The sequence below is a fragment of the Mercenaria mercenaria genome, chromosome 16 (assembly GCF_021730395.1).
Source record: "Mercenaria mercenaria strain notata chromosome 16, MADL_Memer_1, whole genome shotgun sequence".
In the NCBI taxonomy this organism is placed as follows: Eukaryota; Metazoa; Mollusca; class Bivalvia; order Venerida; family Veneridae; genus Mercenaria; species Mercenaria mercenaria.
This window is the reverse complement of record NC_069376.1, coordinates 64,743,802-64,759,501: the sequence shown is the minus strand read 5'-3', so window position 1 is coordinate 64,759,501 and position 15,700 is coordinate 64,743,802.

Sequence of the window (15,700 nt, the reverse complement as noted above, 5' to 3'; positions counted from 1 at the left end):
AATGAATGACAAATCGATTGTTCGTTTGACCATAAAATGTAATGATAAAGATTTATAAGGTGTTAAATTCACGTTCTAGCTTTTGACACAAAACACATATGCAAAACTTTTTTTCTGCTACATATATTTGATTAATTTTAAATTCAATATGACTTGTTAATCTACAAGAAAAAGGAAGATTTCCGTAGTTACTTTAGAGACATTATGCAGCCATTCAATAAATATCAAATACAGTATAGTCAGTAGGCTCTTTAAAAAACAGTATAATTTCCAGTCTGTGCACTTTCCTGTCTTAAAACTCTTTAAGATGTACATGCAACAAAATAAGCTAGGTTTAAAAAACGAAAGCGAGCATTCAAATCTGCAATTATAAGTTACGGATTCAGGTGTAATCAAGTCACGACAAGTGTTGCTGAACGGCGAACGTTATACTTTACGAACCTTTTCTACTATAACTTTCGGTTTATCTCAACGGTTAGGTAATCCACATTCAAGCAAGAGTTTCAGCTCAAATACCGAATGCTCATTTATATCATTTGAGCGAAACTTCGCCCTTGGAATACGGTTTCCGTTAAGTTTTTATTTGGAATAGTTTCTCAGAAGCAACCGTGTTTGTTGTGTGTATCAACTTAATCAAGCGGTATACATGACATATATCGATGACACCACTGGCGACTGCATTCTAATAGCCGTTAATATAAAAATAGCCGTAAATAGTCCTGATGATATTCATGCGCTTTGTTATAGCTGCACTAATTTTTGTTATTTGCCGTTTTGCACTAAAAAGTGTTGAGGTTTTCATTTACCGTCTATTATTCCATTGAGTCGGAGCAAAGCCCCGACCCAAAAAATCAAAATGTAACGACGGAGAATTCAATTTTTGGAAAATCAGTCAAGTAAGGCCAGGCCCACACTTTATCATTTTTTACGCTGTGCTTCAAAGATATCTGTGATTTACTCCCTCACCTTTAAAGAGAAAAAACCTTTTTTTGCCGGAAATATTTTTCTAAGACCCCTTAACACGCACAGAATTCACCATTTATGTTTATGTGGGATGTTTTAAAAAATATTTTGGTGGAAGACCCACGTGCCTTCTTCACATATATACACCGTTTCACACATTAAAACAACAAAACAATACAATTTTATTGCAAAGGAAACATCTTTTGAGGCCCCTTTCACACTCTCAGGAATCTACATTTTGGTTGTTTCATACGAAAACTATATATCGGGAGAGGAACTCCGAACACCCTCTCCGACCATTTTTATGAGACATTCACGACTTTTATCTCTCTCTTTTATGCGAAATGCAAAAAATGAGCTCAGCCCCCGGTGTAGAAAAGAAACTGCCAAATTACGTTCCATTCCATGATCCTTAGCAAATCATATGTACCATTGCAACGTATTTTGTCGCTACCAAAACACGGCCGAATTTTGGTAGTGACTACCAAAACGTGTTGCTACCATTTTGAGGTGTAACATAGCGTTCCTTCATGGAAATTAATGAGACTGTAAAATATGACAAACCTTGGTTCAAAAATAACATTCCTCAGTTTTAAATTACTTTAAATGAACTAAACTGTTTTGATTCCTTCTTAAAGTCTCTAAGTGTTTTCAAAATGGCATTTTCCCACCCTGATGGTAAAATGTTTTTCTCGAAACTAGGTATGCTCCGCTTATTTGGAAAAAATGAACCAGTGCCACAAGCAACGTATCAGGAACAAGATATCACTAAAGCTGAATAAAATGATACAGTTCATTTTTATCAATACATTAATGATTTTAAGCATTTTTGTTTAGAGATACTACATAGGAGGAATCAGTATGCAACATACTTTACACACGATATGTCACCATTTTAATAATCTTATTTTTAGTGCATCATTTATTCTTAAAATATATGCCAGACAGTTTTATCTGGCTTTAAAGTTTGATTTAGTCTGAAAATGAGAGGTAAAGGAAAGTGTAACGTTTTTAAAGAGTATTATTGGAAAATCTTACCGTGTGACTAGTAAGGAAGCACACTGTACTCTTATTGTACAAAATACTTGATATCAATTATGCCTCAAGGCTTTTTTCTAAATAATTGAGGTTATTGAAATAGCAACGTAACATTTGCAGAGTATGTTACGTACTGTTTCCTCCTTCAACTAAGTATTTACGCTATATCCCAAGCAATATAGCTACCTATTGCTGAGTTTATTCAAATAAGGCAAGCATGCTTAGTTTGAATTAAAACATATTACATTTCAAAGTAACAAAATGTTATTTTAGTGAGCACTGAGAGACTATAAGACCGGATTAAAACTGTTTGGCATATTCAAATTGATTTAAAACCTTGTAATGTTATTTTTGAACAAAATTTTATCACTTTTTAACGTTCTCATCAATATTCATGAATATGCAAGTTAGTTTATTACAACACAAAATACTGCTACTACAAGCCCAATGTTTCAGCTCTATTTCGAAACATTTTAATTGTTTTAGCACCAAAACTGACATGATTGCTTATCATCTATAGTATAGGGTCATATCAAACATAAATGGGCGCCATAAGAACATGGAAATGATATATAGTTCGAAATAGTTTTTTTCATGGGAACGTTTTATTACTTTGAAGGACTTGTTCAATCCTTACAAGTTTTTACCTATGAGGTTTTATGGCGGAAAACAAGGGGTTTTAAATGGCGTTCCTATAGACTTTGAAACATGTATATAAACATCGATACATTTAAAAACGTGTTTTATGAATGTGAAATGATTAAACATGTTTCAGATGACATTGACTTTAACTCATAACTGCATTTTGCTTCCATGATAAACGCATGGACTTTTTCTACACATTATACATGTACAATACACTTTTTTTGAAGAAATATGGTTCATATTGAAATTTCGAAATAAAGCAAAGTTTTCAGCTAAACCACAAGATCAAAAGCAATTATAAGTAACTAAAATGAGACTTAAACAGCTTATTAAAGTTTGAGAACAGCGGTAATATATATACATATTAAGAAAACTTACCTTGTTCTTTCGATAGAGTAATGACAACTACCAAGGCAATCACAGCGATATACAACACGATAAGTAACGCAAAAAAGATAGAACCAAAAACTTTAATCCTTTTGAGTGTATCTTCTCGAAAATTAGGCTCAATTTTCTTTACATTTCTTTCTCTCTTTAAACTCTCATATCGTTCTTCGTCGTTTTCCATTTTGCCATGGTTTGAAGTTGTAGCGGAGGTTATGCTTGTATTCTCATAGAAACTGGTCTCACGGCGTCTTGGATTCCTATTTATGTCATCGAACTCCATTCCGTGGCGGATAAATAACTACGAAGTAATATCAAATAATATTACATTAAAATTGCGCTCAGATATCAAATTTCTTAACTTCCATTCGATTTGCTCACTCTGCCGTTTAATAATCAGAATTCAACCCTCAGACTGGATAAGTACTTCCATGTCTATTTTTCATTCTCTCCCATTTAGAGATGTATATTTAAAATCAATATCTTTTTGATACCTAACTGGTAAAATGTCTAATTAGAGTAACATATATCCGTATAAAGTTTAAACAGCTTTAAAGCAAATAGACTTTACAAAATTTGTTATAAAAGCATTAACTGTATTATTATTTGAAATCAAACCATTCTTTTTTAAGTTCAGCTACCTCTACTCTTCCTTCTACCAAGCCCGTAACAAACTTTTTTTAAGGTTTTCGTAAAATGTGGATTTATTATGCAGGATCATACATAAGTTTTCGGAATTATTTCCTTTGTATATAGCTTTATCTACAGACAGCACTAAAATTCGAAAAAATGCGATAAGTTTCTTTTTTCTGAATAAAACAAAAAAATGTAAGCATTCAATTTCTTAGTTAATATAAGTGGCATAACCAGTATCTTGGAGTATCTTAGAGAACATTTTATCCCATTAAACGCAGTGCATAATCGCAATACCAGGACATGTGCAACAGCCTATTGCAGATGTTAGTTTTACTAGTACTCTTAGTGACACGGGTCGTTCTGCTAAGCCTAAAGTACGCAGTTTTTGGGAGAAGTCATTTGCATGTAAAGGGGTACAGGGATGGAACAGTTTACCACAGTCCTTGAGAGATCTACCCAGACTTCATCAATTTAAGCCTGCTGTAAAAGCGCATTTGTTGTCCTTATAATACTGTAATTTTTAATATTAGCATTCCAGTTAAAGCAACTTTTAGTCAGTAAAGTCTTATACTGTGAAGTAACATTTGCTAATTTTAAGTACATGCCAGTTTTTAAAAATACTTAGTCCATTATATCAGTCAGTCTAGTCATTTTTGTTAGAATTGAATGATTTTTTTTATCTTTTAGTACTACATCTTTATTTTTATTAATGTATCATTTGTGTTTGTATTAATAGTAAAAACATTGCTGTGCAATTTCACATATACTTTTGCTCAATATTTATTCTATTTATCTGCGTTTAAGGTCATATCAGTACATTTGTAACTAAATTACAATGTACTTGATTTCATAATCTATCTGTGATCTATGGAAGCCGTGGAGGGCCACTTTTGAGTTTTGACTTACGGGTGTTTTTAACTTTTGAGTTATGACTTTCGACTTATGACTTTTTGCTTAGGCCAAGCATTATACACGTGTTCTAGAAGCTGAAAGCAACTACGTTGATTTCAGGTATGTAATCCATATTTTAAACTTTTTTTCAAGCACATACGCTGTGAATTAAAATGATTTCCATTATTCTTGCTCAATTACTCAATATCGTGCATATTTTATGTGGGTTGTGACGGAGGAGAGGATGTGGGGAGTAATTTGTGTCCATATAATTTGACTTGAATGACAATGTTAACTTGCCATAGAATAAGGACCAAAAATCTTCAAACATGTATGAAGTGTGTACATATATTTCAGGTTTTCCATGATCATTGTCCAAAGCTAAAGCCTTACATTCCAGTGGATTGGCCTCAACCTGAACATTCCAGACTACATTATCATAGACAGAATAAAGGGAAGGTAGACACATGCTCCTAGTGGTCGTATATATCACAGAGAATTTAATCCACCAAAAGTGCCAGTATGTTTTGTGTGTCATAACTTTTCAATTTTTTTATCGCTTTTATAAATACTTTATATCCATAGAAAATGAGTTCAACAATTTGTTGACTATGTTGTAAATGTTTTCATGTTATTAGTGCTTATACATGTTCTATCTTTCTCATCACAAACTCTGGCCTGACAAAATATATTACTTTTAAGACATCCACAGAACCGGTATTAAACATGTATATGTAGGTAGGAAATAGACTACAACTTTATCCAGCAAACACAGAACTAGTATTAAACATGTATAGGTCGGTATGAAAAAGACTGCATCTTCACCAAGGAAATACAGAACCAGTATTAAACATGTTAAGGTAGGTAAGAAATAGACTGCATCTTTATCAAGCAAACAGAGAGACAGTATTAAACATGTATAGGTAGTTAAGAAATAGAAAAAGAAAATGACTGCATCTTTACCAAGCCGCCAGTATTAAACATGTTAAGGTAGGTAAGAAAAAGACTGCATTTTTACCAAGCTGCCAGTATTAAACATGTATAGGTAGGTAAGAAATGGACTGCATCTTTACCAAGCAAATACAGAGCCAATATTAAACATGTATAGGTAGTTAAGAAATAATCTGCAACTTTATCAAGCAAACACAGAGCCAGTATTAAACATGTATAGGTAGGTAAGAAATACAATGCATCTTTACCAAGCAAACACAGAACCAGTATTAAACACGTACATGTATAGGTATTGGACCCTTAATGAGTACTTCCTTTCTGAAGGCCATCTGGAATACTCTGGACTTAATAGTTGTACCTATTTTGTACCATGTAGAGATTAATATCATAGATAAACATGTATTTAAGACACAACGTCTAGACTGAAAGATATGAAGATGAAAACTTGGATGGTGTTCTGTGTCTGCTTTATAATACTGCTGTATACTGAGTTGAACAATTTAATTTCGAGAATTGATTAAACATAAATACACCAAAAACTGTCTTTGTACTAATGAATACTACATGTGCGTACGTTGGTAATAAAACTACTTAAAGGGTACTATAGATAAGTTTCGAAAAGTGGCAATTGAAAATCAGAAAATTGTTCTAATCTTTGAAAGTATTTTAAACAAGTATACAAAGTATAAATTTTTGGAAAGGTCTTTGAAAGTTCTATCATTTGACATGCTTATAACGTTATTTTGAGGCAGTGGTAAATTAATATTGAGCAATAACTATTTGCAAAATATCAGTTGACGGGTCTTTCTTTAACAGAGCTTGCAAGTTCATCTTATTCCATATTACAAAAATTTCTTTTACAAAATATAGCATAAAGATAGATTTAGGGAATCATGACACAGTTATTTGATAAAATGATGAATTCAATTATAAACACATTTTTGTACCAGGGTAGAGTACTTTTCAAGATTTCTGTACTCAATAGCCTGTAAATTTTGTTACATTGCAGATATAAAAAATGTTAAAAGATTCCCTCAAGCTATTTAATTGCTACAAATAGCAAAAAGAATTTACATTATAGGGGGTATGATGAAATTTCAAGGCTCGTTCAAAAATAACTGGTTGACCAACTTTTTTCGTTCAGTAATTTAAGTATATTCTCTTCAATAACACCAAGTAAAAGGGCTTTCCAAGACCTTGCAGAAAATGTATACTTATATACACTTATTGCAAGTAGTTTTAAAGATGTAAGCATTTTTGTAAGTTTTCGCCGCTGGTAAAACAAAGTTATCGATAGCTACCTTCAGGATATCAGAAGGCATTTTTGTTTGGTATGAAATCGAACAAAGTCAGAGAAGTCATAACTATTTAACAGCCAAAACCATGAGTAGATCATAGCTGAAATTACAACGTTTCCAACCTACACAAAAAATAATATGACATATGAGTTTGAAGTCAAACTGTACGTCCATATATGATAGTTTTATTAAGTTTGGTTTTCTAAAATGCTTACAGAGAATCCCTCGAGGATAGTCGATTTTATAATTCTTTGTGGTTATTCAAGTGTTAATTCCGATCCTTGTACAAGGAATGAAAACTTACCGGAAAGTGTCTTACGCAACTTAACGAGTTTTGTCAATACACAATTAAAAGCACCGATGGCTCTCAGACTTAGGTCGCTTGAACGCTGAAGTTTTATTGCCGAGATAAGTGATGTGCTTCTTAGCTTACAGCCACGTAGGTGAACGCAAATACCCAGTCTCACTGAAGTCATCTCCTTACTTTCGCTTCATTATCTTCCGCGCGTATGATGACCGGCCGTAGGGGTTCATGTTCAGACGACCTTTTAAGTTCACCTGTAACAGAGTGACAAGGTCAGCTTTTGTGATCACGTTTTATCCGTTGTCCGTTTGTGCGTCCGTCTGTTCGTGTGTGCGTCAATATTTGCTTGTTACCACTCTAGTAGTAACATGTTTGGTCAGATCTTCATCACAATAAATATTTTGATGATATCTAGGACAAGTTCGAAACTGGGTCAAGTTGGGTCAAACCTAGTTCACGAGGTCAATTCATGATAAAACCTTGTTACCATTCTAAATGTAATATATTTGGTCGTATCTTCATCAAACTTGGTCACAATGTTTATCTTGATTATATCTATTTCATCTTCGAAATTGGGTTAAAAACTAGGTCAAGAGGTCAAATCATGGGAAAAAAACATGTTTCTACTCAAGATGTCACAATTTTGGTTGGATCTTCTTCAAACTTGGTCACAATGTTTATCTTAAAAATATATATGTCAATATGGAAACTGAATCTTGTGAGGTCAAAAACTAGGTCAGGAGGTCAAAACATAGAAAACCTTGTTACCACTTTAGAGGTCGTAAATTTTGGTCTTGTCTTCATCAGACTTGGTCAATATGTTTATCTTGATGATAACTAGGTCAAGTTCGAAACTTGGTCACGCGAACTAAAAAACTAGATCACTAGGTCAGTTTTGTGAAAAAGCTTATGAACACTCTAGCGGTTGTAATTGTGGTTCGATCTTCATCAAACTTGGTCAGAATAATTAACTCAATGATATCTAGACCAAATTAGAAACTGGATCATGTGACATCTAAAGGTAGACCACTAAATCAAATCATTGAAAAAGCTTGTGAACACTCAAGAATTCATAATTTAGAACATTTGAGGTCAAATCTTCTTGGTTTAAATGTTTTAATTTCTTCTGCAAACAACCGGACACAAAGGATCCTCATTCTCGCACAATGAATCTTTCATACCATGACTAATAAACTTAAAAGTTCTAATTGGTCACTTATATTTCTGATGATATCCCTGCAATCTCGGGGGTGTAATAGAAAATACATTTTATTGTGAAGAACAACATTTTGGTAATCCGTTTCCATCACGGTGACAAGATACTATGCACCTTTCTAATCTGACATGAGTTTTAACAGAGCTACCCTCCCATCTGAAATTCGCAAATCACCATTTGCATAGATTTCGATGTAAAATCACAAAATGTTGCAAAATAATGCATACACTTATAAAAATGACGTTGTAAAAGGTTCGGAGTAAGATGACTTATGTCATGTCGCTATTTACTTTTCTGATTTCGATAATAGCATGTCATTTAATTGCTGTGTATGTTTCTGGGAGAGACATTTCCAAACATCAAGCATAACTTTTACCAGTAAATGTGAAAACTCAATTTTAACATGGATGCACTTCCCAAGCATCCTTGTGAGACATATTCCCTTATTCATATTAAAACCCACCTAAACTTGGATAGACATGGTCTACGTACATACTGACACTGAATATGAAACAACAGTACAAGAAGTTTAGCATTAAAAAGAAGCTCAAATCATTATTGCATGATAATGAATTTTGGTAAAGTCAATTAAGCCCAAATTTTGTGAGAAGCCAATCAAGAGACGTTTCTATCTGATGCATTAGCGATTTTCCATGACAACTTTCAGTTTCTCGAAAACATCCTGAAAACCTAGGTGACCAACTTTTGCTCAGTGTACCATGATCCATAAGGTGCGGGCGAGCGATTCAGGACCTTCTGATCCTCTAGTTCAATGTATTTCGGCTGTTTCTTATATATATGCAGTTTTTTAAAAGGTTGGAATTCTGCCAACTTCGGAGATTCTATTCCGTTGCTAGGTCAGTGGAGGAGACATGTTTCCTTTCTTGGAAACCAACCTTCTATTACCTTTCTGACTTTGCACTTATGACTTTTAATTTACGACTTTTGCCTTATGACTAGTGTCTTATGACTTTTCGCTTATAACTTTTTACTTATGAATTTTGCCTTATGACTTGTGCCTAATGACTTTTCACTTATATCTTTTGACTTATGACTTATCACTTATGACTTTTCACTTGTGAATTGTTATTTACGCTGGGAGAATTAGAAATAATCTGCATTTCACTTTCAGGTTCTTTTTAAGACATGGTTACGCAGATTCCTGCAGAAAATATGTAACTTCTATCAAGAAACATCCAAAAAGTTGCTTTTTAAAACAGACAACAAAAGACAGACATTTAAAAAGCTGCAATTGTGCTTTATTTTGGTAAACTAAGATATGAGCCGCCTCAAGCATAAAGGAAATTAGCGTTACTTGGGCTTTATTGGCAATAAGGAAAATAAAATGGCAGAAAATTGGTATTGTAAACATATAATTGTAAACAGTGTACCTGTACATATTCATATAGGTGTATAATTAAACTGCATTATAATGATAAAATCTGTAAAAATATTTCTTATTGTCATGGTAACCAGTTAATGAAATCCTTCAGAAATTAAAGTCAAAGCCTTGAGATGTCTGATGGTTGCGGGTTTTGCTAGATTTATTTTCTGTTTAAATGCCAATCTATAAATATACATGTATAAGAATCAAATACAAATGTGCCTAATGTCTAAGATTAACTCTGCCTGACCTTACATGAACTTATCTAAATTGACAGCTGGAAGTCAGTGATGTAACAATGGGCTGGAATACCTTATCATTGATAGATCTTGTATAATCTAAATGGTCAGTGTGAATGGATAGAGGTTGAATAAGAACTGCGTGATCATTGATAATTCATCTGCATTGTTCATGAATGGGACTACTTTGCGAAGCACATGAACATCCTTTGCATGTAATTTGGAATCAAATAAATATGCTATGTGATTGTCAGAAATACACTTAACTTTGGTGGCGGGATAAACCCGCAACCAAAAATGATGATGATTCTCCTAGAATGAATACCACTTTTCAGGTGAACCAAAATTCGATATGGGAATATGAAATAATTGAAATAGAATGCTTGAGGAACAAAGTGATACCCGAAGAACTTAATTATGACATTGATTGTATGAATAACCCACTATAAAAAGAAATAAATGACATTAAATGACGTTACGATGACGTTCATAACGTCACGCCAAAAATTGACTTGTCCTTGTTAACTTTAATAACTGGTAATTTTAAAAATATTTGAGATAACTTCATAAAATGTTCAGGATATATTCACAAGATGTCGATCTAAAAAAGACACACATTTTTTGAAATTCCAGAAAATACCCTAAGATCCCTTTTCCTTGAGTTGGCTCACATGTAACTTTTATCAAGAAACATCAAATAAATTGCGTTTTATAACAGACACCAATCGACAGACATATAAAAAGCTGCAATTGAGCTTCATTTTGGTTAACTAAAATATGTAACTTTTATCAAGAAACATCAAATAAGTTTTATAACAGACACCAATCGACAGGCATATAAAAAGCTGCAATTGAGCTCCATTTTGGTTAATCAAAATGTGTAACTTTTATCAAGAAACATCGAATAAGTTGCGTTTATAACATCGAATAAGTTGCGTTTTATAACAATTGACAGACATATTAAAAAGTTGCAATTGAGCTTCATTTTGGTTAACTAAAATATGGAACTTTTATCACGAAACATCAAATGTGTTGAGTTTTATAACACACAACAATCGACAGACATATAAAAAAGCTGCAATTGCGCTTCATTTTGGTTAACTAAAATACGTAACTTTTATCAAGAAAAAATCAAATATGTTGTGTTTTATAACAGACAACATTCGACAGATATATAAAAAGCTGCAATTGAGCTTAATGTTGGTTAACTAAAAGTAACTTGTATCAAGAAATACCAAATATGTTGCGTTTTATAACAGACAACAATCGACAGACATATAAAAAGCTATAGAAGAGTATACTGACCTCTCTATATTATGTAAGAAAGCTAAGCAACAAACCTACTTATAAAATATGAATGGATATTTCTAATTTTCGAGTGCACTTCTAAGATATAAGAAGTTATTTTGAACAAATTATTTGTTTCATCAACATTCTTTCACATCGATGGTCACTACTTATATTTACAGGATAAATGTATTTTAACCTCGAAACAAATGAAATACGTGTACCATATCTTTAACTGTAAAACAATCTATCTGCTAGAATAATTATATTTTATGTCCTGCAATTTCTTAGAGAAAATTATGGGAACAGTGTAATTGTAAAAGTGTACTAAGTATTAAGGATATGAGTTATACTATCAAAATTTATCATTAATGATATATGTACACACTGCATAGATAGATAAATGGTTACAAAATTTACTTTCAATATTTAGTCTAGTAAATAACTAAAGTATCAAAGATATATGTATAGTTAAGAAAAACGATATTTGCTAATAGATCTGCAATTACTTAGATAAATAAAGTTTACACAAGATAATGTCAATATTCCGTCTTTCATATAAGTTATTCATTATATAAAGTGATGTCTGGAGAATTATGGTACTGAACAAACATTGTGTAATACGAGGGTTGATCAACTAATATCCGGACGATCACAATTATGTTAAAAGATATTCATTGAAAAAATGAAAACATACACGTCCAAGAGTTCACAAATAAAATAACAATTGAACATTATAAATATAACCAAGTAACGGATGTCGGTCTTGGATGACAATAAACACTGATATCACAAGCATCAGATGTTTTGTCGTAGTAACTCTGTGATAAAAACTTACCATCCACTTTCCAGTCTCTGACCTATGGATCAGCAGATCTTTGATCATCGTGCGTTGATTCCTTACCAACACTGAAACGTGTATGTTTTGTATTGACAGTTATCCGCTTTGTCTGAACTTTCCCTAAAGGACATCATTAAAAGTTGTTTTTTCTTTGCAATTGTATACCGGTATGTCCAATACTTTCATAAAATGAATAATACCTCCGTGTTTCTCAATAGTTTCTGAATAAATTGCAGTAAAAGGACAAATGCACACTTTCATATAGAACGTTTTCCACACGCAATATCAAAGCTTAAATGACGTCAAAATTTGTATGGCTTGATGTCGATGTTCAACGAATTTCAATTTTAAAAAATAACAATCCTTTACAGTATCAATGTCGCTTCAACTGACATTAGTTAGGTCGGGTATGCATTCGTTTGGTTACTTTAGTTACCATAGAATCGGATCCTTTTGAGAACAAATGAATCACCCTTGCCAATAATTGCTCGTATATAAGTTTTTTTATACAAAATTTCTTTACAACTAGCTATCATCCGGGTATTAGTTGAACAACCCTCGTACGAAGTACATGTAGCTTGTAATCACTTTTAAAACAAAGGTATTTACATTCAGTAAAATATTTTGCAATCAACTAAGCCAAGATATATTATAAATCTCGTAAACCGTAAATTTAAACTTACATTGTAAAACATATTTACATTTGGGAAGTATTTGTAAGTCGATTTATTTACTAATTATGAACAATTTTTATTAAAATTCAAGAATATAAGCTAAAATAAGTTTGCAAAAAGTACACAATTATAATTTTGAAATGCACTGCAAGTCTGAAAATTGCATAATATATATCATAACATACGTTTTCGCAAACATTTATTTATTATGTAATTCTTATTAATTTAACAGATCATTACTAAATAAAATGGGGTCAGTATATTCTTCCTTAAAAGCTGCAATTGAGCGTCATTTTGGTTAATCAAAATATGTAACTTTTATTAAGAAATATCGAACTGGTGCGTTTTATAACAGACTCCAATCGATAGACATACTGTAAGTGTACTTATATTAGAGCGGTTAGATTTTAGCGCAAACGCATTAAATTAAATAATTTCGACTTATTAGCGCGTACTTGTATTAGCGCAATATCAGCAGCGCTAAAATAGCCAATTGGCGGTATCTGAAACAAATTTCCGATGGAATACGGAATGGCCCGAACATGACCGAACATGACCGGTGTATCAAGCAGTTCTGCTCGGGACTATATATACACGTTTCGTCTTTAAAAATATATTACTTAAAAACGTTTGCATACACATTAAGTCATTTTTTAATAAAATGCAATATATAAATAACCACTAGATGTTGCGGGTAACGACGAATTCAAACGGTCTGTCAAAAAAGTTTTCAGTGCTGGTATGAAAACGAAGTTGAGGGACAAATTCAAAACGGGATTGATGTGAAAGACGTCACAGTTGACTTAAAACTTTCAAGAATGAAACCTATTCACGCAAACTGGCTTATTACTGCCCATCAGAGTGTGAATGCCATATTAAATGGCTGGCGGCTGACTGGTATTCGTAATGAAATCGACCAGGCACACAAATAAACATAACATAAAAGCTACATTCGTTTAAATCAGTGTTAATATATATGCTGCGTTTTATAACAGACACCAATGCAATTGACAAGCATATAAAAAGCTGCACTTGAGCTTCATTTTGGTTAACTAAAATATGTAACTTAAAATTATCAAGAAACTTAGAAAAATAAGTTTCATAACACAGTTGTTCACATATATGCATCATTGAGTGATCAACCATGAAGCCTGAACAGGTGTGTAAAGGGTTACTCCCTATCCAAAAATGTCCAAACATTACTTTGTCAATAATAAGAATGGAAAAGATCAAAATCACTACAGTTTGGACATATTCGCTCGGTTAACATTTAACAAACATTCTTTAGCTTTGAAAAAGCAGTTCTGCAAAGAAACTTCCTAGTCTTCTAAACTTTCTCTAAAAATTCAACAGATATTTGTTGCAGATGGTCTTGCAAATGGTTTGTAGTTCAAACCATTCGACAACACTTCCTTCATTCCTACAGGTAGATCTTTACTTTCAAGACTTTTAAGTGCGTCTGGCTGTTTCTCAGTTTGCATCGACTCGTAGATGTATTTTTCTACTACTTTCGTCCTTTTCTGCGTCATTTGATTCCTCCCAGATCACTTCATCGGAAAGAAGCTCCACCAAAGTAGCAGATAAACTCCATACATCTGTAGCTGTTGAGGCTCACACGTTTGACAAAAACACTTCTGATGCTTTGAATACTGGAGTGCCAGGCTGTATGCCACATCCACCTGCAACAATTGATGTGTACTGGTTAACCTAGCTAGCTGTGGTCAGTAATGCATGTACATACAACTTTTTAAATTAAATTTACATGGAGTTTTATTTTTGTGTCAAATGCAACAACCAGGACAAACATTCCATTAGATTTTGCAGTATACATATCGTACTTCAAAAAGAAATAAAATTTGTCTTTTGTAAATATGTGTTTTAATGGAGTTTGAATGCCCGTAAGATTTCAATATTTAAGGGTAAGCTTTTGGTCTAAACGAGACTCAAACATTTCCCAAGCGGCGTATGTACTATAAATCATCATGTGCTTCTATGTTGATGATAATTTGACCAACTGTTAAAGTAAGACTTTTGTGCAATTTTCAAGAGAAAAATACTCGGCCAGAAAATATTAACTGCTATTGAATTGTGATTGTGGCGGCACCTTAACGAACGGACTGAATGACGGACGGATGGACGGATGAACCACGGATGAAATGCGAAAGTTTAACTTGCAAACTTGAAACTGCAAACGGCAACAAACAATGCTGATATAAATGGGTTTAAAACTCGAACCCATATTTAGGCTTTTCATTTATAGATATGTCAATTTGATTTTACACATGATGTAGCAATGATTCCCTGTTCCTGAAATGAATATGTTACAGAAAGGCCTACATTTTGCATCTCGTCGCAGAGGAGCTGTATTCGAAAAAAAAGCAGCTCTATTCGGAGTAATTCACAGAACAGAGCTCCCCGGGGAGCTCTATTTGAGGGGAGCTCTATATAGGGAATGAGAGTGCATACAAATCAAAGTAATCAGTGAACTCTGAATTCTGCCAAAAATAGCAATGCGGAAAAACAATGTGGAAAAAGGATCTCAGTGTTCCTTTCTGGTTCACTGATCTCGACACATTAGGAATGAAAACAAAACACCATTTGTGCCGTTGTTTTGCTTGAACAGTGTCATGCAAACAAACAAAGCTTCTCTTTCTGAATTAATTGCAAAATTAATAACAGACTGTTCGCGGACGTGTGTTTACATGTTCTGTTTTCAATTATTTCGCTAATAATACAGGAAAAAAAACTAAGATAAAATGAACTTACTTCGTCTGAATATTCCTTGTCCGCCACCATGAGGCATGCACGTGGAACAAATACGCGACTCACAAGTCAAAAGTAATAAGTCATAAGTCAAAAGTCGAAAATCATAACTCTAAAGTCAAAAACACCCATAAGTCAAAACTCAAAAGTGGCTCTCCACGGCTTCCATAGTGATCTCATATGGTG